At 31.8% G+C, this 25,279-nt stretch overlaps 1 protein-coding gene across 1 annotated transcript in view; it reads right to left on the bottom strand.

Moving 5' to 3' along the window:
- The window catches only part of LOC124538206 (hemicentin-1-like), a 314,256-nt gene extending 311,833 nt beyond the window's left edge, over nt 1–2,423 (bottom strand). Inside the window, exon 1 of the mRNA XM_047115179.1 lies at nt 2,083–2,423. The gene's annotated coding sequence lies outside the window, so the exon portion shown is untranslated. The remainder of the gene's footprint in view (nt 1–2,082) is intronic.
- Between the last annotated feature and the right edge of the window lie 22,856 nt (nt 2,424–25,279).

The following is a 25,279-nucleotide window of genomic DNA, read 5'->3' as shown; positions in this document are numbered from 1 at the left end:
CAAAGTAAGATTTTATGCGAAGAACATTCCTAACTAAACCTACAAATGCATGAGATGCATGTTTCACTTTTAAAATGAAAATTAAATATATTTTTTTAATTAATCAAAAGCAAATAGAAATGATTATCTACGCTCATAAGTGAAGCAAATGTGTTGTATATGTTAACTGAAAAAGTAATAAACCATTATACATAAAACTTGTAAGAAAAGATGTATCTCGTTTCGGAGAAGTTTTAAGTATGTATATTATATTGTTATATAAGTACGCATACTTCGCAGTATCACTCGCATAAAATTTAGACTTTCATTACAAACATGAACTTTTATGTTTTTGTTATATATGTTAAAAAAATTCCTGGGAAAATTACATGTAATTCTAAGCCTACTTATGATAATTCAAAAAATATTTATTGATGTAGATTTCCTGTGAAATATATTTATTTCCTATTTTGAATGGAATTCTGAGAAGTTAATAGAAAATATTTTACAGATTACACAAATCGGGATTCAACACTCTGTTGAATCTGATTCTATGTAGTGTTGTCAGTCTTACCCCTAGAGTGTTTTGTAAGAAGGGAAGGCGCGAAGGGGTGCACCCATAGCGCTGAAGGCTACCAATTCGAAATCTCGATGATGCTAAACATTGAAAATCTTTCTTTCAAATTCATAAGCGCAGAGCTCGCACGCCATAATGAAAAATGTAATACTTTTCCAATTACTCTTTAGGAAATATTTTAATTTCATAGCTACAGTACTTATGAAATTCCTATCTATTTAACTGCATATACTTTATAGGTATTGTATAAAATAATGAATACTTTCCGTTAACATGAAAAAGAAGAAAATAGATTGAAAAATAAGGAAATAGAATCATATTATTACTTAACAAGAAACATTTAATTTAATTTTATAAAATGATAATACGATAATGAGTGTTAATCCTATTTTAATAAAGCTTATTTTGATTGGATTGGAGAGATAAATACAATTTTTTAAATATAATAGTATATTGTAACGCTTTTTGTTCTTAATTTAAACTCTTACAGCGATAAGAATTTAAAATAAAATATTATAAGCGTCGTAAAAATGCAGTTTCAGATAAACCATTTCACTATTCGAAGACATTATTCTCGTTTTAGATTTATTCAATACCTACTGATTTTTAGAAAACTGACAATTTATCTGTGAGAAAATAATTCGTGGGAAATTCATAAAGTTTAACTTTTCAACAATTTAATAATCTTAAATTTTACTTTAAAGCGTACATAAATTAAAATTAACAAAATCTGTCGAAGTTTCTTGCGGGAAATTTTTAGAGTGATTAATAGTTCCGAATAAGTAAGTTAAGAATGTTTTAAGTTGGGGAATTTTGTGGATTTTAATCAAAATTGTTTATCGAAGTGGTGTAATGGTATTATCGTGTTCTTGATTTAAAAGTGTTAACAATGTAGAAAAAAATTCCAATTGGATATTACTCTAAAAGAAACACTATAGAGCTTAGCACTCTATCGTCATTCATTTTGGCAACATTTTAATCTTAAAATTTACAGTTAGTTTTTATTACTTTCACTATCGAATTTATAGCAAATAAGAAATCATGTCTCTGTGAGGTTTTATTTTCTTCCTTTTGTATGAGACGTAGGAGAGGCTTTTGTTAATTTCTGAATAATTCTTAAAATAAAATTGATTGTTGTCGTAAATCTAGATAACATCGAATAAATTACGACGATTCAAAAGCTATAAAGCCTTCTTGGATAAAATAATATCTTATTAATATTGGGTATTATATAATTATAGAATTCATTTGTAATGTCACACAATACAAGTTTAATCTATACTGATATTCTAAATTCGAAATTGACTTTCCGTCTATTCACTTCCACGGACAAACCAATTTTTTTCGTACCTAACACCTGACCCTAACATAGGAACAAAATCGCGGGCGACATCTACTTATTAATATAATAAAATTATGCAATGAGATAATTCTATATATATTTTATTAAGAACTCTACTTAATTATTGAGTACGTACTTAGGTATTCCTCTTATTTTAGAATGTAATAAATAAGGTCGAACTCACTATGTTTTTCAACCACAGCTTAAAAAACCAGTCGATATTTAACTCACAGAAATCCAATTAAAAATCACATAAACACGTGGTCAAGACACTATTATTTTCAGATTACACTACAGCACAATGTGTTTGTAAGTTGTGTCACACATTCACTAACAGTATTTTTTTAATTTTATTAATTTCCAAACTGTCCAAATTCTTATTAAACAATAACGTGTTCTATACTCAAATTTAGTGGAGCACTTTTTTTTAAAAATCGAACGCTTTAAATTCACAATGCGAAATTTGCGATCGCGTCTCGTATTAAAATGGAACGGCGATACGGAGCCCTCATAACGTGTTTCAAGCGCGACAGCCTGAAGGGAACTGAGCGTTGATACCTGCAGCGGTACGCACACAGCTGCAGTTACGCACACGTACACAGGAGTAGCTCCAGCGATTTTAAGCTACGTCTCCACGTGTTGAAGTTTTTTTTTTTCATCCTAATTCACACGCAGTGCAGCAAGATCTGATTTACTGCAGATGCAGTTACGCGATCGCTAAATTAGTTTTAGTTATGAGGCGTTGAAATTAATAAACAAACTCGTTTTTTGTTACGTAAAGTGTTAAACAAATTAGGTTGGTAATACGTTACGAATAAATATCAAAGTTAGGAATGATTTTTAATTTGTTCGGTTGAAATGTAGTGTTTATTGTATTATATTTGCGTTTATTGTGTATTTAACTGTAATAGTTGATGGATTAGTAGAGAGTCGGCTTTATGTGAATAGTGATAGATTAAAAATCATTTTCATTTATTTATTGAGCCTTCAATTAATTTTGAGATTTTATTAATTTGGCGAAGTTCATAGAATTGAATATAGCCGCTGTTTCTTGGAAGACATAATAACATACGTAATCGATAGTAATTAAAAAAATTATTTCATTAGTTGTTTTTATTTGGTCTAAGGGCTGTGTGTAAGCCCGACTAGCAATACAGAGTAATGATGTGATATAGTTCGACGGGTGAGTGAGCCAGTGTAACCACAGGCACAAATATATATACGCAATAGTTAATATGGCTAAAAGAGCTATGTACTGATTACCTCTGACCATTGGCCATACATTCAATTAAACTACATACTTATATAAGTGTATTTAACTAACAGAGTAAAAGAGTAAGTACTGAGTTTCTTGCCGATTCCTCTCGGTAGAATCTACTTTCCGAACCTTAGCTTCACTTAATATAGTTGTTAAATGACGATGCAAAAGTGCTTGTAAAAGCCTACTTGAATAATATTTTGATTATAATTCGATAAACAATAAAGATATAAAATTAATGTCATATTATTAATCAATCAATTTTTTTTTAATGATTTTGACGATGGTGCGAATTAGCTCGTGATCACTACAGGTGGGACTCATCGTGGTCACTATCTTATCTAACTTAGATCTCCACGTTCCTTTAACGTCGAACGCTCTTCCTCTATTCCTATTAAACTTTTATTACTTAAAAGACGAACGGTACAAAGTATGGGAGCATTCTCAAGTAAAATACATGGATAACATAGATCTTATTATTATTAATTTAAATAATTGTATGTAACTAACATGACTTTGTATTTTTTACTGAGTTTCTTGCCGGTTCTTCTCGGTAGGATCTATTTTCCGAACCGGTAGCTTCGCTTAATTGTAAAATGACGATTCATAAGTGCTTGTAAAAGCCTACTTGAATAAAGTTAATTTTTTTTATTATTATTGTGTCGTGTCTTAATAAACATTTATTTATTTCTTATATGATCGTAAGTTTAAAGTAAAAGATATTTCATACCTCAATTTGTTCTACGCGACGTCGATTTCGTGTTTAATTATTGTTAATGAAATCATCAACGTTTCTTTGTGCCGTGTCTATTTTTGTAGGTCTACTCGTATAATTAATTTCAATCACTTCTATCAAATTAGTAAGCGTGTAAGTTTTAACATTTAATTAATATTGTGTAATTGAGCTACTGTTAGTTTTCTTAATCGTTTTCAATGCAATAAATATTATTATTATTATTATTTTAAAAGTAAAAATCAGCTGAATACTTGATTGAGGTGCTATAACCCTTGAGCATGTAATTACGCTGGCATTTATTAACCGAGATTGCCCACTAAAGATTGCGGGTTCAAATCCATAGAGAATAAGTGAATTTCGTCTGTTTGATTTGTATGTATTATTTATCTCATTCTGTTCAAGGATTCACCTCTTGGAAGGCTTTACGTGTGTTTTGGATAAAATTTGTAAATACTTAATTGTTTCTACTTATACAATTATAATGGTTCTTATTTATTTTATTTTTAGACTAAACGTTAAATAAGTTAATAAAAACACTGTGTAAAATGCGTAAAGGTAGTCTCACCGGGAGCATTTACGCGTATTCTAGCAGCATAGATTCAAGTGTTACATAAATGATTGAGAAGAAATGAGCATTACAACGCGTCACCTGTAATGATACCATTTGTAATATTACATCAGTTAATAGTAATTGGTATTACAATTTGAAAACTATTTACTTCACTGCAGTCGAACACTCAAAATTTGAGCAGCCTGTGTGGTACCGCCCTAAACTTAATCGCGTGTTCAAACTTTTGCTACCAAACAGTACAAAATGTCAAAAAATGTATGTTTTGTTAATTATTATCAGGACATATTTTTTTCTTAAAAAACCCATTATCGAAAAATTTTAAATTTAAGAAAACCCCCTTACAAATGAGATAAATTCAATGAGCCCAAACTCGATGGGCTTACTAAAGCAAGTAGAGTAGGGTTACTTCTCCTACCTTCGAGCCCTAACATCAGACCAGCTCAGAGGTTCCAGACTTCCGGCATCAGGTCCTCGTCAATTAGGAAAATAAAGAGAACTAGTTAAGACAAATCCAACTAGCCCAAACTGGATGGGTTTACTAAAAGGCAGTCCAGGGTTACGTCTCCTATCATCGAGCCCTAACAGCAGACCAGCTCTGTGGTTCTAGAAGACGTTAGTGTTTCAAATGTCAGATCCCACATATGCTTGTAAGCAAACTGAGGGTGTAACTTTCCTATCACACCTAACAAACGACCTGATGACCTTGAAGACCTGAACCGATTTCCATGAAACATATCTAAGAACACTCTCGACTGATATAACTTTCAAACAAAAAAAAACCGCATTAAAATCGTATCATTCGTTTAGGAGCTACGATGCGACAGACAGACACATACACATTTACACAGACACGTCAAACTTATAACACGTCGTGTTAATGAAAACAGCGCTTATCAAATACACTTGTACAATTAAATCATAATTTAAATTGAACGAGACAGCTTTATCGCTTAATACTAGCGACAATGACTTGGACGATAGCTAATTATATTATAGCATGCATTTTAAAATAAAAGTTTCGTTTTAATTACTCATTGACTCGTATAATCGATCATTGAAAGCATTAGTGATGGTTAGGAATTAGTTTTGGATTAAAGATGGTAACTCCAGCCTGATAGTAAAGGCGGTGATTGATATGATTCCGCTGTCGAATTATGTAATTATTATAATTCTATCAAAATTGTTTTTGCATTATTTAGATTAAAATTTCACAAACTGAATTAGTAATTTACAAAATATTACATATTTGATCAAAATTTAATACATGTAAATTATTAGATAATGAATATAATTATTTGTGTGAAGAACATTTTTCAACCGACTTCAAAAAGGATGAGGTTATCAATTCGTCTGTATTTTTTTATGTTTGTTACCTAATAACTCTTAACTGTGAGGACCGATTTTGACACCGGCTCCAAATATAACCATAACTATAACTACGTTATGTAATCGTAAATCGACTTTTAAGTAGTCTAATATTTTTCATTTCTTTTTACTTAGGAGGACTTTAAAAATATGTTGAATACGCAATTATTTTTATTACTTTTTAGTGTATATTTATTTGTTTTAAAATAGTGTTTTGTTTAAAGTCGGTTTTTCTTTTTTTTAATTTTTTATTTATGAGAGATATATAACTAAGGTAGTTTTTACACGATTCTATTCTTTCGAGGTTCTAATACGCGGTTTACAGAAGAGTGGACTGGCTCGCCACATAAAGGCAAAGCGTTATGCTCCTTTAGGCGATGTCTTTCTCTCTTTCTCTTCTTGATTCTATCTCCTTCTTTCGATTTGTATTTAGATTGTTTACGTACTTTCTGTAAATTTTTTTAATAACAATTATCTCCTCGTCATTTTTAAACTTTGCCAATTTGTTTTTACTTTGTTTATTTTCTTATATTATTATATCTGACTGCCTGATTCAGTATCGCCGAGCCTTACTGTAAAAAATAGGGCCAAGAAATTTTAGTGAGTGGGCGTTTTGTTGAGTAATGTATACTAAGGTAGGAATTTTGGAAATTCTAAGGGTGTAAGGATTGATAGTTGTTAGTTTGTATGGAAGTGCATAATTTTTTATGTTAGAAACATGAAACTATTTTTTTTTATGGAATAGGTGGGTGGACGAGCATATGGGCCACCTAATGGTATAAATACCTAATGGTATCACCCATAGACAATGACGCTGTAAGAAATATTAACTATTTTTACATCGTCAATGCGCCCCCAACCTGTGCCTGTAGTTACACTGGCTCACTCACCCTTCAAAGCGGAACACAACAATACTGCGTACTGTTGTTTAGCGGTAGAATATCTGATAAGTGGGTGGTACCTACCAAGGAGGGATATCTACTAAGTAATAATAATTTTAAAAATTCTAAGGGAGTGTAAGGATTTATAGTTGTTAGTTTGTATGGAAGTGCATATTTTTTTATGAAACTATATTCTTGGGATACTTATTAAAAATAATAGATACGCATTAAAGCTTTTTGGGACATTCTACCCTAAGGAGGAAATACACACCAATGTCTATTTCAACACCTCTTTGTTGAATACCTTACTTCTAACCTTACATCTTACTTCAACTTAGATTAATGGGAAGTTTTAAATAAATGCTGTAAATATACAACACCACAATATTACTATTTTTTTTAAGTTTGTTTAAATTGTCGTATTGATGTGTGTCGACTCTTTAATGATATAATTTGAATCATATTTTAAGTTAAAGAATAAAACAAAGAACAAGACAATATAAAAATATTCTTTATGTATATTTCACAATTTAACTTTAAATCTTAGCATTAATTTTAAGTTTATATAGAAATTGAAATTAAAAATTACTACTCAATAAATATGGGCCGATTGAAATGACGGCAATAAAACTAGCAACATTTCCCTGTTGAATTCCGATACTTACGAGAAAAAAGAGGCAACCCTCCTATCACCAGATTCGAGCTATTCGCCTATCGCCTAGACGGCGTTAATAGTTAATATAATATGCATCAAGATTAAATCAACGAGTTATTAAAAAAAAAATCAGTTAGATCAAAATAGGTTAGTTATTAAGACATTAAACAATTAATCATCGTTAAATAATATATGACGATACAAAAAATGTGTATAATAAATAAACATTTTAAAAGCACACACACATGTAAATAAGCTTACGAATTTGCACTCAACATATTAATGGTGTTTGAATACACAAGTTTAATAATCAAAAATATAGTGTTATGATATTTTTCAAATTGCTCTTTTATGGCGGATGTTGGCGGACGTAAGAAATGTTAACCATTTATTATATCGCCAATGCGCCACCAACCTTGGGAACAAAGATGTTATGTCCCTTGTGCCTGTAGTTACACTGTCTCAACCTTCAAACCGGAACACAACAATACTGAGTACTGTCGTTTAGCGTTAGATATCTGATGGGTGGTACCTACCCAGATGGGCTTGCACAAAGTCCTATCACCAAGTAAGATAAACATCAACTAATTATTTTCTAATTAATATTAAGTATACAAAACTTTGGGTGTATGGACGTTTCTTACAATTATTTGCTAGATTTTTTAATTAAGCCAGACCTAAAGATCTGACAAAAAGTCAATTTTTTTTTCTGAAAAAAAATATCTACATGCACGACTTCTAACGATGGAACTTCTTCATTATAAAACATCATATGTAGAACCAGCTTTATACACAGCATCATTACATAGAATTATGCAAACAGAAGCGACAAACATTATTATTCTAACTTGGACCTCTTCGTTCAATATAAAAATATTTATTTAGGCGTAGACACGACTTTAAGTGTGTAAGTGGTGTCGATTTACTTAGTTAAAAACTTACCGAACCGACCTCAAACGCCATTGGCTATTACGAAATCGTTTGTGGTGGTCGCCATTTTCTTGGGTACCGTTTTGTTATTATTTGAACATTTAAAGGAGATTTGTATTGACGTTTTGATAAAGTCGAACAGTTATTGAAATAAAAAAAAATGTACTTGCGTTTTTTTTTAATTTAAAATCAAAAGACAATGAATTTGTTCTTATATTTATTTATAATATTTTATTTGCAATCTATGTTTATGTAAATGTCAAAGTAACTCTGTCTGTCATTTAGGAAATAACCAATGAACAGAATTTGATAAAATTTGGTATGAAGCAAACTTAAAATCCATGAAAGGACATACCTACTCTACTCTGACACATGACAATTAACATAATAAAACGCAAGTGAAGCCGCGGGTGACTACTAGTACTTAATAGTGTTATGTTCTAATTTGAAACACATCACGTGAGTGACAAGCACAAGGGACATTATGGAAACTGTGGTCATATAGCATAGGTGACCTATTTGACTTCAAAAAATATAAGTTTAAGGTAAATTAGGAGAAGAGCTGAGTTGGCCTTGTGGTTAGAACACGTGCATCTTAACCGATGATTGCGGGTTCAAACCCAGGCAAGCACCACTATATATATGTGCTTAATTTGTGTTTATAATTCATCTCGAGCTCGGTGGTGAAGGAAAACATCGTGAGGAAATCTGCATGTGTCTAATTTCATCGAAATTCTTCCACATTTTTTTCTGCCAATTAAGGGGAAACGGAGAGTATACCATGACCTATGTTTCCTTAGAAAGGGTAGAAAAGAAGTTACGATCGTTCTTACTTAGGATCAGAAAAATGTTAAAACTAGAAGAAGCGCGGGAAACCGCGTTGTCGCTGGGTTTCCCTCGTACCTTAATAAATTGGTACTTTGAAAAATAAAACAAACGTGTATTCATTTTTAACTTTACGTAATAAATATTAAACAAAGGGTCGGTTGTTATTTTTTCATATAATAAAGTGGGGGGGGATCAATACCTAGCAACAATGGTCTTACGTAATATATGAATTGGCCCTAATGGAGATACAACTAAAAATAGACACTTGCTAATTTTACAGCTAAATCTTGATAATAATTGTATCATACGCATTGTTGAAGCTCTAAATACTCTTAATAGTGATGGATGAATTCAACGCAGTGATCTTTAGTTTCTTATGACGTAACTGTTATGACACACACGTTGACTCAGTGTTCAACTGCCAGAAATCACTGAATGGATAATCATCATTATAATTATTAGTATAAGAACCTAAATAGCTAAGCAAGCCGCTGGCAAGCTAGCTAAGCAGGAGATAACTCGAAACTCACTGAAAAATTGTATGGATGTCTCACATTGGCTGTAATTAAGATTTTTTTATAAAAGCTCTACGCAAAGATAATATTTATTTATAAAGATAATGATATCATATGAACATAAATTAACTCTTAGGAATGATACAGCCTCAACAACAACAACAACAACAGCCTGTAAATTCCCACTGCTGGGCTAAAGGCCTCCTCTCCGTTTGAGGAGAAGGTTTTTGGAAAATATTCCACCACGCTGTTCCAATGCGAGTTGGTGGAATACACATGTTACAGAATTTCTATGAAATTAGACACATTCAGTTCTCCTCACGATGTTACAATATTAGTGAGTTAAAATTTTAGTATTGATAAATGATTACTTTTTACAAAATAAGTGAGGTACACAATTAATTTAATTTTTTTTTGTTTTATAAGAAAAGTAGCTTTAAATTAATTGAATAACAAAAAAATAACAATGGCGGTTACAACCTTTTTTATGGTCAATCGGTTCATATGGTTTTTAAACAGGTTACTTTATTCAAAAACCGCTTCGTCACTGTCGTTCGACACAAAAAATCAATGACGCAAAACTAATGACAATTGTTTGGTGTTTAGTTTATCTGAAATTCTAAGCTAGATTAAATTATAGCAGTCACTTTTGTGCAAAGATAATTTCACCAATATTACGTAAAATAAAGACCAGAAAGTGGATGTCTGTTTTAGTCAAATACAAATTAAATAGTTAACTGACTAACTTAATCAAATTCATTCATTTATCAAGCCAACTGTGATGCAAACTTATCTGAAATTATCATCATCATCCTCCTTCCCTTACACCAATTTTATTTGAGGTCCGCGCAACATGTCCTCTCCTTCCATACTTCTCTGTCGTCATCATCTCATAAGTTACATTCTTTCTAACCATGTCATTTTTCACACAATCCATTCATCTAAGATTTTAAATTAACATGGTTATTTTTATTATTAAAGTTATTAGTTACTAGACTGAACAACCGTGCCGTGAACAAGACATTTGTAGATAATGTCGAAATATCAAGCTCCACCGAACAAAAATAAAAAACATGGTAAATATCCCGAAATTAATAACTTTAATAATCCATCCATCGTTTCTTTGATCGTTCTCTACCTCTATATCCATCCACACCCCTGCTCAAAGCTTTCCTCAGAATATGTTCCTCATTATCTTATCTGAAATTATTAATAATAATAATTGAAAAATAAATATAACTTGATTAAAATGCACCTTTGAAGTTCAAACAAGTTTATTTAAATCAGTGTAAATGTATACGTAAGATGAAATGAAATTGGAAAATATATCAACCAAAAGCCGCAGTCGCAGGGAAAGCTCCGTCAAAAAGCTAGTATTATATTTTAATTTCGCAATCGTCGTGGATAAGAATAAACACAATAGAATATTTCTTTTCAAGTTTAGTACACCTCACCTAACCCGGATAGCGAGGTATTATTTCGTAAAATCTAGGTTAGTTTATAAAGAAAAAGTTAAATGAAAAAGTCTAGTTTTTTTTTTTGTTATATGATTATATTAACTTTTTTCATTTCACTCTTGGTCTCAGCAACGAACAAAAGTGCAAAACATAAACATCAGAATCTCAATTATTCTACTTGCATAAAAATGCTATTTCTGTCTTTATATTTGAAAGTCGAGATGGGTCAGTGGCACAGACCGGAACAAGCTTTCTGTTTATCATTAATCTCGTGCTCACTTTTTCAGTCTTTATATATACATATAATCCGCACATCTCCTAAAAAGGAAAAAAAATCTTGGAGCCCAACACTGGAATGTTAACGTGGCTAGTACAGTGCCAAGGATATATTGTCTGATTTTACTCTTATTACAACGAAGCCAAGTCAATTGTTTTGTAAAATATTGTATGAGAGGGTATTACCTAATCACCATTCTACCGATAAACAGCTATACTTGTAGGTGAGCCAGTCATTTTATTCTTCCAAAGGAAGATGTTACCTTTCCGTTAGGTTGGCCAGTTTGTGTGCCTGCCAAGTTAACTATAAAATAGACAAATATCAATGACCATAATAATCCGTGAACGAAATGAATGAAGAAATATATAATGATGAAAGAAGTAAGCGATGTCATTTTTGATTAGTATGATTATTTACCCAAATCTATACGAAAATATACACATACATAAGTCACATTCAAGAAACATGCAAGGAATGCTACCTTAGTCGTCATGGTATTAAAAAAAAGTAGATCATGTGCTTCTATGGAATATGGAATTAAGGCTTGATTGATACTTAAGTAGAGTTACTTTAATAACCATAATAAGCACTTAAATAAATTTAATTATATCTCAGATCAAAAAATACCACCGGAATTGATCACGTATATTGATTAATTGTTACAATGAATTGAAAAATGAAAAATATCGAGAATCATAAAACATTACAAATTAAAGTACATATTATTCAAAAATGTTAAAATTCAATATTTTCAATTAAGTGCATAACGTCAATAAATTGAATTGCATTAAACGAGTTCCAGTTATTAATAAATTAGCATATTATACAAAATGAATTCATGAATTAAATTCATAATACGCATTTATTCAAATTATATTTATTATAATTGTTATAACGATTTTAAGTGGTTTTCAGCGGCTGATGTTTCTAGAAAGACATAAGATTTGCCTTGAGTCCTTGTCAAATATAAAACATTTTTTTTTATTTTTATATAAGGACTCTTTGCGAGCTCTTTAAGTAAATCCTATGTACTTAATAGTTAATATTACGCATCGATAAGTCAGTATAATTTGAGGAAGAAGCATAATTTTATATCTTATGTTTAGCAGGAAAATATGGATATTTTCTGTCCATATTACGTTGCCATATTATGGGCAGTGTCTTTTCTTACTCTGAGAGCCGAGATGGGCTAGAACGCAATCTTAACCGATGATTGCATGTTTAAACCCTGCCTCAACACGCAATCATCGGTTAAGCAGCACTGAATAATCACGTGCCTACTCTGTGTTTAAAAATTCATCTCGTGCTCGGCGGTGAAGGAAAATATCGTGAGAAAACCTGCATGTGACTAATTTCAAAGAACTTCTGCCTCATGTGCATTCCACCAACCCGCTTTGGAACAGCAGCCAGCCCAGCAGTGGGAAATTTACAGGATGTTACTTTAATTTTTTTTTATCCTAACTGAAAATCTAGTATTAATGCCACGCTTTTTTATTGTCTGTTTAATCTTGCACTGAATAATAAGCCATCTTTAACAATGTATTTTTAACAAATGATTTAAATATAGGAACGGCAAAGTTAAAAATGTCTGTGGAAATTCATTATAGAAACGAAATCGAAATCGATATTCGAACTATTATTAATATCATGCGTCAGAAAGGTTTCATTTGACCTTGAAACATTTACTTCACCGTTGCAAGGAAGTATCAATTGAAATAAACATCGAACAATCAAACAGCAGTCAATATATATTATGGAAAATATTTTCATAACGTCAATAAGAAATCACGTTCAAAACAAATAATTGTAATAGAAATTTCTCAACGATATTTACTTTCAAGTTGGCTTAAATGAAAGTCGTGTTGTGTGGCGCATGTCTTAAGAGGTAGGTTTAATTTATACATTAATGAAATACTTATTTCGTTCATTAATTTATTTAAAAAGGTAACTAAGGTGAGGTTACAAGTAACAGTTCACATATGTACTTTTACTAAATTATACATAAATTATCGTGAATAATATTTTAAATGAGAGAGTGACTTTATAATACTTTAGCGTACTAATTACTCAAACGATCTTCATGAAATTTAATATATACTTTGACAAGGGTACATAGAAGGACCCCTTAAATCTCTCCACCAACCAATAACGCGGAAAAACCTGGTAACTAGTAGTTTTATAATTTCCTTGATGTTATACATTTATAGATCGTTTTGATACCGTTACTTTACATAATATACTTAACAGTATGTAAGTAAAATAAAACAACATATAACATTAGTAATAATTGTTTTCTTTAAAAATGTCGGATCAAACAATGTCACATATATAAAAAAATACGTTGCATTGATTATTATTATTGATTATATTTTATGTAAATTATGGCTTAAAAGTTTAAATTTATATGTAAAGGGCGATTTAAAGACGAGACTTCAATAACGAACACTACTTAGCACCTAAGAACTAAATGTTATATTTAAACCTAAGACCTTTCACGTTCTGTCTACTGGGAAATCTTGACTCTTGTACTGAAACGTTTTGTTTTATTACTTATTCACAAAACTACAAACTCATAGACTAAGGTAGGTTTCGTGGAATTGAACTCAGAAGAGAATGATTTCAAGAAGGAATAATGGATACTCGATTGAGTATATGTTTATGTCGGTAAAAATTGGCATAGGATTCGATGATTTCCCTATAAAAATAATTCTATTAATTTGACAAAAAATATTGCTACTAATTTTGATAATAAGTTATGCCATTGTTATAGCATAATATCATAGCATTTGTAAGTTGTTTCTGAGAGTAATCACAAATAATCTTCCCCAATAAAAATCTATGAAGCCGAGCCGTTGAACAGGCTCGACACCGAAAAGGTTCCAGTATCGTAGACTATATACAAACACTAATTTTTATTTTATCATAAAAAGTTTAATTTTAATCGCATATTTTAATGTACTATTTTATTTTCTATTATATAATTTTAGTTTAAATAATGTTAAATTTATATTTTCAGTAATATGCTTGTTGAGACTACCTGTAAATAGGAGAACTTTAACTTTGATAATTTTGAAATGTTATTTATTTTTCATGTGATATTGTATCTACTGTTGGTTGTCCTAATAAAATAAAATTAAATAAAAACACTATGTTAATGAATATAGAAGACCGAGGAATTTAATCACCTCATATTATTACCATGTGGACTATGAAAAAGGATTCGATACTCCGATACTTTGAAGTGTTTGTACAAGAAGAAGGATGTCTTACATCATAGTATAAGTATAATTAGTAATATAATACAAATAATTAGTAGTATAATTCAAATGCAAGCGGGCTAAGCCAGGGTGATGTAATCTCGCCCCTTACCAAGGCATTGGTTAGAGTTTGGGTGAGATTACATGACAATGAGACTGAAAAAATAAGAAGTGCATCCATGTTAGCCACACATGTGTTTAATAGAGTCGAGATGGTCCAGTGGTTAGAACGCGTGCATCTTAACCGATGATTGCGGGTTCAAACCCAGGCAAGCACCGCTGATTCATGTGCTTAATTTGTCTTTATAATTCATATCATGCTCGGCGGTAAAGGAAAACATCGTGAGTAAACCTGCATGTGACAAATTTCATAGCAATTCTGCCACATGTGTATTCCACCAACCCGCATTGGAACAGGGTGGTGGAATATGTTCCAAAACCTTCTCCTCAAAGGGAGAGGAGGCCTTTAGCCCAGCAGTGGGAATTTACAGGCTGTTGTTGTTATTGTTGTGTTTAATATCACCTGTGCAGTTGGCCCCTTTGAGAACAGCCAATGTTGGAATTATGGAGATCATCAGCTTATTGTTTAAAATAAATTCGCTATTAGTCACTTATTTTAATTGCCGCGTCTTACAATTTGAGCCGATACCAGAAATCACCGGTGACAGCAAAATTCCTGGCCAGCAATCAATCAACGTCACTCCTCCTCAAAACTCGTTGTAATCGATAACGACCGCACGAAAGTGTAATCATTACCAAATTACAAGTTACGAATTTTAATGGAAAAGGGTAGAATTGTATTCAAATTTATCAAATAGATTTACATAAAAATTTTGGTACTGTAAGGGTCAAGGTCACTCCATGGGCAATAAAGAGGACAGTACTCTGATATTATTCTATTAAAAATAACCATTTTGCTATCATGGATATGCAGTTCAATCAAATGAATATATTATAAAGAACACAATTTACTTCAATCTATTAATTAAAATCATTCTTTACTCGTGGCTCATTTACGATGTAAGACATGGTACAAAATTCTTACGGGTAACCAATGTAAATGGGTGTCAACTGCCTATCAGATGGCTATTTGACCGGCCGCCTATCTATGCTATAAAATATCTCATTATGACCACCGAAACACATTTCCACGTATATGGGTTCTGCTCAAAGCGATAATAATCCAATCTAAGTACGTATTCCTCATGTTGACTCAATTGGAGACTCAATTCGTATTGTCGCATGAATTCAAAACATGCTCATTGCCAAAAAATCTAAAGACAAATTCTTATAGCATTTTGGCAATCTTCAGTGTGCTTTCTAATTTACCAATATAATATATTACGCAATGAATGAAAGAAAATATTTACAGACGCCTAATCTGCCTAGTACTTGAGTAAGGCTGACGATAACCTAACCTTTTCAAGTAGGCCGACCAGACTGATAAAACATCTAGAGCGGTATGTTTAAATTCTAAACATTCACACAACAAAGCTTAGGAATAGCGCTCAGCCTGTAATACTACTAATCCCAAAACACTTGTAGGGACTACGTATAGTGAAGCACTATTTGTTTCGGTTTTTCTTAAGATACAATATCTGAGATAAAATCTCTTTTGTAAGAATATTTTTTTCGTTTAATCTGAAGATTATATTAATGGTCTAAGAAATCTTTATTGTAAATAAGGTGATGACAAGCAAGAAAATCGTATACGTTAATGTATGTATGTGTATAAATATATTTTAAATAATTCCTGCTACTTAAATTTGTGCTGTACATTCGGACTTCAGAAAAAAAGAGTATTTTCCACTCTCTTTTATCTGTTTATTTTTTTACACAATGGCCCAAAAAGGAGAATTTTGGTTTCAATATTCATCCATGTATGTATGTATGTGAGATTATAAAGCCAAAACTGGTATATAATCATAATGGTATATTTGGTCACTATCCCGACTGAGAGTGCATAAAGTTTATTTATATTTTTTGGAATATATATACATATATATGGCTTTCGTGTCATATAATTTCTAAATTCTGGTCTTTATTTTCATGTAACAATAATAAAGCACGAATTTCTAAATAAACCGGTTTTTTCTCGTAATCCAATGAAGGCCATTTAAAACCACCGAAAATATTTCAGACGCAAGAGAAACACTCAACATGTTTTCCGAGATTATATTGTAAACATCGTCAAAATCTCTAAAACTGTTTTTATTTTTCATCTATCAAAATAGAAGACCAGGCATCACAATCTGTAGAAATTAAAACTTGAGCTCAGTTGTAATTAAGATACTCAAATAGGTAATAAAGATAAATTAAGAAACAAATTAAACAAACCGGAGTCAGCCCTCTCAACCAGCTGATTCGCGACTCCATTTAAAATTATAATACGTACGATTTGAACTGAACAGCATAAAATTATATATTCAAATATTCTTAAAACAGAAAGAGATAACGTTTTACTGGTCGTTTCGAATTGTGGCCTCGCAATTGTCTCTTATCTTCGTTTAATGTAAGGGGAAAAACAAATTTCGTCCCCTCCACGAAATGGATTTACGAGTGACGCGGCTAATTGAAATTATCGTTATGTCTTTATTGATATGGAAAATTGAGGTTGATGTTATATTTCGTATGAAATTCACCACGGAAATTAAATAAATTTGATCTTTGATGTTTAGCTCGTATTAAATATATTTTTATTGCTACATTTGTTTTATAACCTGTTTATGTAAACACATAAACAGCATTTTGAACATAAAACTCTATATATAATTTAGTGTGAATGGAGTCATACAACCACCCAATTCTAACCTTGGATTGAAAAACTGGATTATATTGAAATAACATAGTACCTATGTATTTGTTTTGACTGTATCCATTAAAACTATAAGCACTAGCACTTTAATTGGTGTGAGGGTTTTGTGCAAACCTAATATACTATTAAAACAAGAATAAACTAGTGTAACTACAAGAGACCAAAGTTCGTTCCCAAGGCTGATGGCACATTGGCGATGTAATGATTGGTTAATTGTGTTACAGTGCCATTATCAATGGGCGGTTATGACCAGAATATAAACCAAAAAAACTACAACAACAGAAGTACTAACAAGTACGGTTGTCATCCTACTTCCTTGTATAAATTTTGATATATACTTACTAGTAAAGATTATAATTTTAAAATGATACCCATCAAACTATAGTATTACCGCAATTCAATCTTCAATATTTACATCAATATTTCACAAATGAAACTGACCTAACTGACCTGAACCATAATGGGGTGAGGGTAACGAATGCGAAATATAATAATAAAGATCCTGTTTAGTATTCTAATATTGTACTAATATAATTTATACCTTTTATTATATGTTACGAATGGAAATGTACTAAATTGTTGGAAAAAAACAGATCTTGCGTTAAACATCTGATAGTGTCTTACGACGAATCTTTCACGAGATTAATACTAATAAAGATACCATTTATAGATACAAAAATATGATGTATATATAAATTAATGGGCTTTTTCAATTTATAATAGTAATTTTCACATTAGGATAAATTTTCACCGAATATATTTGTATGGGTAAGAATCATAATTATACTAAAATTAATTTCAACGTATGAATTGAATAAAACTTGCTAGTGGACCTTAAATTGACAAGCAAATATGCGAATTTTCGGTTATCTTATAAAAAAAAAAGATACCAAAAGAGTAACCACTAAATTTAAAATCACAGCGTCATTTAAAAATGAGGCATCAACTTTCGCGATTATATGCCCATACAACGGTTCAACTCTTTTCCCATCTTACCATTGCATTATGATCTTTAATCGACCTGCATAAAGTCTAAAACTGCTGAGCATGTTATGATTTCTTTTCTAAAACAAGGGTATAGGAAAACGGTAGGCTTCGAGCGATGAATATTTTAATTTCCGGGGTTACCGTCAACGAGATTAAGAAATACTGACGAATATTCACGATAACATTTGCTTTAACGTAATCCAATTTCAGCGAGTCTTTTGGTTTTAATTTTTTTCAATTATGAGCAACATAATTATATTAATGCTGTTTTTAATATGAAATTCTTAATTATTCGGCATTTAATTGCGATGAGCTAATAAACCCAAATTGTTTTGGAATTGAATTTAAATTATAGCATTCCTTATAATAATAATAATGAAAATGGTTTATCAATTAACTTATAATATCACCTATTTATGAAAGTTCATATAAACATAAAAAATATAGTAAAGTAAAAGTAAAGTAGCAGCCTGTAAATTTCCCACTGCTGGGGTAAGGCCTCCTCTCCCATTTAGGAGACGGTTTGGAACATATTCCACCAAGCTATTATAACGTGGATTGGTGGAATGCACATGTGGCAGAATTTCAATGAAATTAGGCACACGCAGATTTCCTCACGATGCTTTTCTTCACCGCCGAGCACGAGATGAATTTTAAACACAAATTCAGCACACATATATATATATATATATAGTGGTGCTTGCCTGGATTTGAACCCGAAATCATCAGCTAAGATGCACGCGTTCTAACCATTGGGCCATCTCAGCTCAGCTAAATAATATAAACAAAATAGAATATGCAAAATATGGAAGCTACTTTTAATGATATCAGCGGCATAATGTGACAATTAAAAAGTACCACAAGTTCCATGCGATTAGTGGAGTGGCGATGACATTTCACAAAGTTGTTTAATCATGTCTAACTCGGTTGCGTATAACTTTCCGAACAAGTTTTGGCATTCGACTCGAATTCTATACCCACTTCAATTTTGCTGTTATTAGTGACATCGGTTATAAGAGAGTAAACATAAGGAAACGATAGGGGCTCATGTTGAATTTCCATTAGTAATTTTGCTTGAATTTATTGCATTCAATGTCTTGAACTGTTTTCGTAAAATGTATAAAAATACCAATGTTTCATTTTTTCGTCATTGGTTTTTATTTGCAAAACGCCGACGAGAAATATGCCTTCATATACTATACATTCATATACTAATTGATGTGGAATTTCTTATATTAATATTGGCAATGCATTCCAAACTAAATTAATTGATAGTTAAATATGGAATGTATTGCCAGCTAAAAAAATGATAACATTTATCGCATCTTGTAATAAAATGACAACTAATATGATCGGCCATAATACTGGTATTATACTAATCAACTTTTACACGAATACGCAGCCATGAGAATAATTACTGTAAGAAGCCAGCAAATGGGAGATGTCTAGAGTTTGCATTATTATATTACCATCATTTATATAGGTGTCCTCAGCTGGATCTTCCTTCTTCAGATCGTGTCAGTAGTTCCAGTTCTGCAAACAGATCCCATCAGGCATCAGTCAGTTAAGTCAGATTTATGAAATAATTATGAAAAAACCGTTTATTTTTTGGTCACTCACAAACATAATTAACGATTTATTGAAAATAATTAATTGTCCTAAAACAAAGTATACATTGATGATTGAGCTAATTATTAAAAAAATATCTCAATAATATATTAATGTAGTTAGATCCAAACGTTCAGAATCACGACATTGATCTTAATATATCTTATATGATATAACTCTCTGTCTGTTTAGTTGCCATTAGCAACGACAACGCAAATCCAACAACATAAATGTTACATAAAAATAATAAGCGTTTCAAACATATATTAGTCGAGTGCAAACAATTAAACACTAATTTGACCAAACGTTTATTTCAGCCATACCAACTTATCACAATGTCGACATCCGCTGTATGTAGCGTCGAGAACTTGGAAACTTACTGGAAATTGTAACAGCTCTAAATTAATTTAATACTGGAATAATTGCTTCATGGTATTTTTCTCCAAGGTCTAATAACCGTACTTATTTTTAGTCAATCTTTAACTATATAATCCAAATATTTTGAAAACAGCCACACAGTTTCTGTGACCTTGGCATTACCTCCCACGTCAAAATATGAGGATGCTGGAAGAGTACGTTTCCTTGCATACGGTGACATGCACAATTGCCCTGTCTCTGATCTCTCTCTGAACATTCTGATTACCATTTTGTCGTGAAACGTTGTCGTTTGAATTGTTCGAACTGTAAAGTCACATAAGATAAGAAGAAATGGTCGAAGTATGTGAAGGATATGAGAGTGATTTACGAGAAAAAATCAAATACCCGATATTTTTGACCTTTGACTTCGAATATTATTCAAACAGACGTGACGTTTCTAGATTTTGTGAAAATATTTAAAATTTATGAATTTTATATATACCTACCCACATTTTTTGTTTATTTTATTAAATTTTCACGATTTGATCAATGCCTCAGCGACAATTGACAGTCAAATACAATTATATAAATGTAAGATTCGCTTATAATTGAATTATCTAAGAAACACTTATTAGATACTAAAACTTTAAAGTTACAACATACTGTTCCTTTGTCATCGTTGCAGTTATGATTTATATGGTAATACCTTCTACGCAGGTGTCGCATTATGAACAACTAAACTTACTGACACATAAATTTAATTATATTAAATATTATGCTTATCAGGCCTTATTTCGCATCCAGCCAGCTTTTTTAATATTAATATTTAAGTATTTTTAATACAATATTTTTTATAAGTTACCTATTGGTTTCGCTGAATGAACCATCATATATATGTTTAGGAAGTGACTTGGTTATTTATGATTTAACTTAAAAATGCATATTATATAGGTATATGTTTAAATCTTAAGGGGCGGATTTGTTGATTTAAACATATGGTAGAAATTCATTCGATACGTATAATGGTTTGCGGTTTATTTCCGAAGCCGACAAACAAGGCGTATATAATCCCAAAATACTACGTAAATTTAGGTGTGCTACTAAATCCGGGGTGGAGGTGTTGTGTTGTAACAACTAGGTATCGAGTTGAGGGTGTCCATATCTAAAATGGACGCCCTTATTTTCCAAGGTCTACGAGAAAATCCTTTTGAAAATGTCTTAAGAATATCGGTGCCAGCATAACCTTCGCTGGAATAAGGTTTTATAAAAGTGAAGAATAGTTAAATTTGATATAAATTTAGCTCAAGATTAATCTCCTTATTAATAATGAGTGCCACGGTGTAATCATCATTATCGTCAACATCCTTTTTTCGTCCACTGCTGGGCAAAAGCCTCTCCAATAGAACGCCACTGTGATCGATCTTCAGCTACTCGCATCCAGCTCCTGCCTTGCGTAAATCGTCACTCCACGTTTGACGAGACGCGGTCTCCACTCTAGAACACGTTTTACCCAACGGTTATCAGTTCCGCGAAAAATATGGCCAGCCAACTGCCACTTCAGCTTACTTAGCCGGTGGGCTAGCATAGCATCACAGTGTAATAAACGAAACAAATGAAGAAAACGAGCCTTCAAACAGCTTTGTGACTCTGCTTAAAATGAGTACTATTAATAATTTTATTCTATTCAGAACTGAATTGTGATACGCCCATATCCGATACAAAGAAAAATTCTGGGAGCTGCAAGTTAAATTTAAAAAATATATATACACAAAATGTTTATAGGTAAATGTGGTAAGTCTCCTTCCGAGCATCCATTGATTTTCGATATTCTGAATAAATTATGTACAAAAACCTATTTCGAAGACACCCTTATTCTATGCAAAATTGTTACGTATTTTAAATTCCAATCGGTTTGAAACGTTGAATGCGCGCGAAAACCACCTTCTATTTAAAAACTCTTACGGTAGGGTGAACGCTTGATATATCTACCTCCTGCGTTTAATGGTACCAATTCCTAACTTGCGTGAAAAATCTTCTCAAGTTGAACCGTTAGCGCTCCAGATTACGGAGCCTTCGAGTGACGTTCCTATACCGGAACAGTATTATTTATTAAGCCCCATTTTAGACGATGGAAGTTTTAACGTGGATTTTATAGAATATTGGACAACTTTCGAAGAGAATTAATCTTGATGCTCAGGGCTCATAATATTTACAATCTTATCCCATTTTAATGGTAATTTTTATTTTTATAAAAATACTCATTAATTTCTGAACCGTTTCTGCTCGTCCATTATTACCATGACTATCTATGACGTGGGATACCAAATGAATTTATGAAGATTTCTTTCTGAGAAACCATTTTTGAGGAACCTAGAGGTTGTAATATTTGTTTGTCATAAATTTTCACTTTAGTTCATTTCCGATACCGAATAGCTTTTTTACGATACGCCTTGCCCTATTCGAAATCCATAATTATCTCCAGACAAAGGAGCTCCTGCATCTCCTCAACTGATTTTGAAATAAAAACGTGGCTTTTCAATATAATATAGTATCATTTATACATATTTTGTCAAATTAGACACTAATTGAACTCTGAGGTTTGCAACAGTTCCGACTTGTTACACCGCTGACACTCGTTCTACATGCGTCGAGAACTTGGAAACTTTGCAGCAAAATTGTACAAACATCCGATTCGGTCTTGTGTTAGTTTTACTATTTCCATATGATGTATGTAGGTGGCCGACCGAATTGGCCAACAAATGGTAAGTGGTCACAAACGCCATTGCTTTTAGTTTATAGGAAATATTAACGATTCCTTATATTGATAAAATGCGCCATCAATCTTGGGAACACACACTTGGTGGTTTGTGCTTGCCCACCAGGGTAGATACCATCCACTTACTATACATATATTCTACCGTCGAACTTTTGAGTTATAACGTCGAACTTATGAGTTATATAACTATAGGCACAAGGGACATCACACATACACATGATAGCGCCTTGGCGAAGAAATCTTTAAAAAAGACTTGGCACCAACGTTTAAGGACAATGGCGACCTTTTGGTAGACATCTGCCCATAAAAAAATATCATGCCTATAAAGTTAAATGAAAACAAATAAATATTAAAGTCTGTCAGGTCATCCTAACTAGCCTTTAAGAACAACCTGTGTTAGGGATCATATATCAAGACACATACATAGTTTGTATTTTGACCAATGAACGACGAGTATGTTTCGCGCCATATAGAAGAACCTCAAAAACCTGCGGCGTTAGTGTCGGAATAATTATGTGTGAAAATTTGGTGATTAACAAAAAGGAACTCGAATTCAAAAGTTAACAGTTGCGTGAAGTGAATACAGCTTAGATTATAGTCTATATTATATTCTACTTTCAACCACGAGACGTATTTATATTATAGGTATTCCACACAGTACAATTGATGCGACCGTCATACGCAAAATTGAGTTTTATTCGACGTAGGTGTAATCTCACCTGAGGTGAGATTTCCCCCTGCTTTATGTATTCGATTGGAATCAAGTCTGATTTTGAATCTTATTTTTTTACAATCTTTATTTTAGCTTGTCATTTGTGTACGAGTGACATCTTCCAATCTTCCAACTTAATAAGTAAACAAATATCTTTAACCGATTTGGCTGAAATTTTGAATATACTACCAGCTTTTATACTATAACATTGCATAGTTAACTGTGTGACGTCATTCTAAATCCAACATGGCGGCATACACAAGGTGGTGGAACAAATACTATTCACATCTTCACTAACCCTACAATTCCTAATTGAAATATTTCCATAATCATTTGTCTTTCTTTATTTTCTTAAGAGATTGAACGAAATCCTCTTCAAGCGAATTCAACTCGCACTTGACCTGTTTTTGGAATATTGGCATTAATCGTTTGTTAATAGATTTAAGATATTAAAATCGATTTGAAGTTGTTCCTTTTTCAAAATGAATTTGACAGGCAAATAATTGCAAACAACAATTATATGTATATCTTATATAGCTAATAGCTAATACCGAGAATCGAAATCTTACTAAATTATTCTTTTATAATACTGTATATAAAAGGAGAAACTAGTATGATCAATATTTTTTTAATATCTTAAAGTATTTTGAAAGCCATTGTTAGAGGACGTCACGCAAAGCCACGAAAACAATAATATGCCACAGGAAAACTCAAAACACGTTTCCTCTGCGGCTTTCAATTTGCACCCGGTTCTAACCAGTTTCAACCGATATGCCAGAAATGTATACGTACAGAAATTTCCAGAAATTCCGGCTACGTGTGGTTTTATTCACTAGACTATGTTGCACTAACACTACGAATATAGTTGTTATTATTAAAAAAATAAACGTTAAAATTCCAACGCTCAATTGAACTGATATCTAATATGTACTCGAAAACGTGCAGAGAAAAATAATACAGTTTAATCTGTAAACACCTTTATTTAATTACGACGTTCGGTTCAATATTGTATAAAAATAAAGTCCATATATAACTTTTTAAAAGTAAGCAAAACATATACCCTATATTGTATTATAAAATCAAGAAACTATTATTATACTTTACATGTATTTAATAATTAAGCATCAATAACGCCATGTTTAACGGGCCGCCCAGCGAAATTAATAAGTAGTAGGATCGATTTTGACTACTTTGGCTATGGTCGTCCCCACTTTCAACACAAGCTTAAGGAAGGGAAAATGGGAATATCAGTAACCCCGTAATTAGTATAAGGGATTCCTACTACTCTCATTCTAAAAATAAATAAATAAAGTACTGACTTGACTCTGTAATAAAACAGATAAAACATATTTTAAGTTTTCGCTTATAAAATCTTATAACAGAAGTTACATACTAA

This window comes from Vanessa cardui, chromosome 20 (genome assembly GCF_905220365.1).
Source record: "Vanessa cardui chromosome 20, ilVanCard2.1, whole genome shotgun sequence".
NCBI lineage: Eukaryota > Metazoa > Arthropoda > Insecta > Lepidoptera > Nymphalidae > Vanessa > Vanessa cardui.
The sequence above is the reverse complement of the archived record's forward strand: the minus strand, read 5'-3'. Positions and strand labels throughout refer to the sequence as shown.